At 38.9% G+C, this 3725-nt stretch overlaps 1 pseudogene; it reads right to left on the reverse strand.

Annotated features, from left to right (window-relative positions):
- Positions 1 to 2492: 2492 nt before the first annotated feature.
- On the reverse strand, positions 2493 to 3344 carry LOC121493547 (annotated as a pseudogene).
- Positions 3345 to 3725: the final 381 nt, after the last annotated feature.

The raw sequence follows: 3725 nt of genomic DNA on the forward strand, positions 1-3725 counted from the left end.
CACTTTGCTTTGCTGCCCACCATTCTTCATCTGTTCTACCTCCCAAGGCCCTATCTGGTTTGCAATGTCATTAGATCTGAATTTGATGCACAGTGGAAGCTAGCATAGTCAACCCATCAGCAAATATATACTATTTGAGATTGCTGGGGAATTAGGAGAACAGCAAAGGAATCCCAGTCATGGATGAAATGAGTTGCTCTCTGAGGGGCTCATTTCACAATTTTGTTGAAGGGAGTAATGCTATTTCTACTACTTCAGGGTTTTCTGAGAAACATGAAAGACAGTGAATTGGCAAAGTGTCCTGAGTCAAAAAATTAATAAATCACTACTAATTACAGTAATAACAAAAAAAAACCCCAAGTGCCTCCTCCTATATTTTAGCACAGTGCGGAATACCAATTTACCTCATCAATTCTTTACAATAGCCTTTTTCCTCACATGAAGAATAGGAGCTACAGTAACCAGCTAGTGAAGTGGGAGAGGGGGTGTGGGAGGGTAGAGCCAGGACACAAACCCAGGCCTGTCTAATTCGAAAGAGGTATGAAGAGTAACGAATTCCAGTCAGCTACATATGCTCCTCAGACGCAGTAGTGGCCAACTTTACTTTCTGTTTGCTCGGTTATTGCTGGCTGCCTTGCAAGTGATTAGCAATTTTCCAGGAAATTCCTCACTTTTGTGGGAAGCCTGTTGCACTGATCTGCAATGAAAAGTATTTCCTTCCAAAAACTCTCAGTTAATGCCTCTGTGTTCCCATCCAGAAAGATCTGTCTTGGATAGCAAAGGGAGAAGTTAAAGGGAAGATTCTGAAGCAGTTACTATATACCAGGCACTTGTTTAAAAAATAGGTGTTTAAAAACACTTCACTTATTGCTTAGAGCAACTTTGAAAGAGAAAAACAGGGTTCAGAAAAGACGAATGATGCACCCAAGGCTGTGCAGAAAATAGCAAAGTAAGAGGTTTGAATTCACATCAAGCCCCTGCTTCTCCCCGCAACCTGTGCTGCCTCTGAAAAGGATACGCTTGCAGTGTACCTTGTTTGGTTAAAATATTTTTATGATTTTATGATGTAAAACAACAGTGGCAACTACCAGCACTGCAACTACACGGAAAAGGGCTCTGTTCAAATATCACCTCCTCCTGAGGAGAAGCTTTCCTCTGAAGTAGTCAGCCTACCTCTATCCACTCCCGCACTCCATTGCTCATCATAGCACTTGCCACCATCTGACAAAACATAGGGTTATCTGTCTTCATTATCTGCCCTGCCTACTGGAATATGAGCTTCTAGAAGGCATAGGCCTTGTCTTGTTAATTTCCATGTCCCTCATGCCTAAAACAGTGACTGAAATAAATAATAAACATTTGTTACATGAATGGATTCAGGCATGTTTTTAAAGCCAGGGTGGACAGCAAGCACATGGCAAGTTGATAACAGAGTATGTTTTAGTCTGGAAAACATTACTTTGATACAAGAAAATGCAGCAATTTGAATCATATTTTTGCTTAATAGGTTAAAAGTGATTCCTAACTTAAACGCACTACCCGTATCTAGAATTTGGCTCCGATATAAAGTTTCACTCAGGGACCCAATGAGCATTATTTATTTTATTTATTAGGCATTTTTAACACTACCATTGCAACTTTTAGGCATTCTGACATTCTAGGTATAAATGTATCTATTTTTAATATTATTAACTTCCAGAAGCCTGAGGGCACAGACATTTTAATTCACTTTACGAAGCTTTGAAGTAAAAGAGGTGGAAAGACCAATGAAAAATGAAAAGATCAAAAGAGGGACAACTAAGTTATGAAAATCTAGAAAGTGTTAGTTTTATCGATTAAAAAAGCCCCAGATAGATTAGTCAACTCCCACAAATATTTCAAAATTCAGATAAGTAGCAATATTTTTATTAATTAACTGACACTCTTCTTTTTTTCCCTACATTTCCTGCTTGAATGCTCTTTCATTTCTTCTTTACGTGACAGAAATTTCATGATCTCATTTTTTCCATTAACATCTATCATAGTTAACCAATAGTTGTTGTTTTTTTTTTTTTTATGTTCCAAATGTGATGGGTTTATTTTATTTTACTCTGATGCAAAACCAAAGATTTCCACTACAGCACAGAGACCAATATATTATTAAAAGGTCATGAAAGAGTGGTGTGGGACATGCAGGACGTGATGTACAAACTGGAGGGTTGGGTCATTTCCTTTGTAATGTGACACTACATTGTCGCAGAGGAACACGTTTAAAATAACACTGCGGAACTCAACTGAAATGTGGCACAAACATGACAACTTCCAGGCATGCCTTCAAGTACCTCCCGCAGGATGGACTTGCGATCTCTAGACTTCAGTGTGGGGAGGATTACAATTCTTTGGAAGAATAAAAAGTTCACACTTTTGAAATTTCACAGAAGAATTTTAAGGCCAAAACATAGTGGCTTCTCTTCACCTCCAGGGACAAATCGGATGCTTTTCTCAAAACCACATTAAGCTTCTAGTTCAAATCCCAACCCAACTTTGTGACCTCCTGCATTGAAGTTCTTTCTGTCAATTGAGGCTGATATGGTCAGTTTGATTCCTGGTTGAAGGGTCTGAGTATAACCCAGTCCAATTAGGCTGGCATTATTGACTTTAGCAGTTAGAGAAGTTCTACAACCCAGCTTGTATTTAGCAGCCATGCCAAAACGGGTATTGTTACTGCTGGCTGTCCAAGCGAGGTTTATTGATGTTTCAATTTTCGCATTAACCTTCTGGTAGATAGGCCCTCCAAATTCAGTGCCATCATTCACATGAGTGTGCAGCTGGAAGTCTGCAACCTTGTAACCCAGGGCGAAATTATCCTGTGACAGTTTGGATTTGGTTGTGTCAAAATTCATCTGATAGCCAACAAGCCAACCTTCAAAGGATAATACAGCCCAGCCATAGATGGTTGGTCCAGAAAAATGTATATCAACATTACTGCTAATACAAAACAACCTCATTTATAGGAGGCCTTCAATTTTCCACTCTTCTTTCCTGTGTTCGGTACAAATATGGTATCAAGAGTCAGTTTCAACCCTTCAGCCAACTTATTCTCCAAAGAGATTTCTGTTCCAAGAGTATTGTCTGTGTTCCATTTCTGGGTGAAAGTAAGTCCATAGTTACAGACCTTATATTTGGTCTCTAGGTTGCCGGATGCTTTCCCTGTATCAGTGTAAGCATGACCAGAAGTAGAAAATTCCACTCCTACTACAAGACTTGGTTCTCAGATCTATTTTGACCATGCCGAATCCATGTCCTTTATTGAAGAAATCCTTGGCGGCCTTTCCTAGGTCTCAGTAAGTCGGTGTGTTACACATCTCTCCAACCAGATGGCCTATCTCCACTCCGCCAGGGCAACGCTCAATAGTAGTTTTTATAAGTTATAATAGTATTACATACAACATGAGATTTCAGTGTCATGTGGCTACAGGTATGTGCCCATAAACATACTAATTCTAATAAATCTTATTTTTTATAATAACCATAAAGAATGTACAGTGCATTTGTAATTGTATGTACTGCATTATCTGACATATTTCCGAAAGGAGGCACCTTTGCATTTGACTAGACACCAATAAGAAAACTAATTCTTCACTAGCAATTTTTATATTTAGCTTTTAGAAGAGTATTCCACAGACTAGTTTGTGATACTGTACATTTCAGCCTATGTTTTCCCCTACTACACAAATATGCACTGT

This window comes from Vulpes lagopus, chromosome 6, assembly GCF_018345385.1.
Source record: "Vulpes lagopus strain Blue_001 chromosome 6, ASM1834538v1, whole genome shotgun sequence".
Lineage (NCBI taxonomy): Eukaryota > Metazoa > Chordata > Mammalia > Carnivora > Canidae > Vulpes > Vulpes lagopus.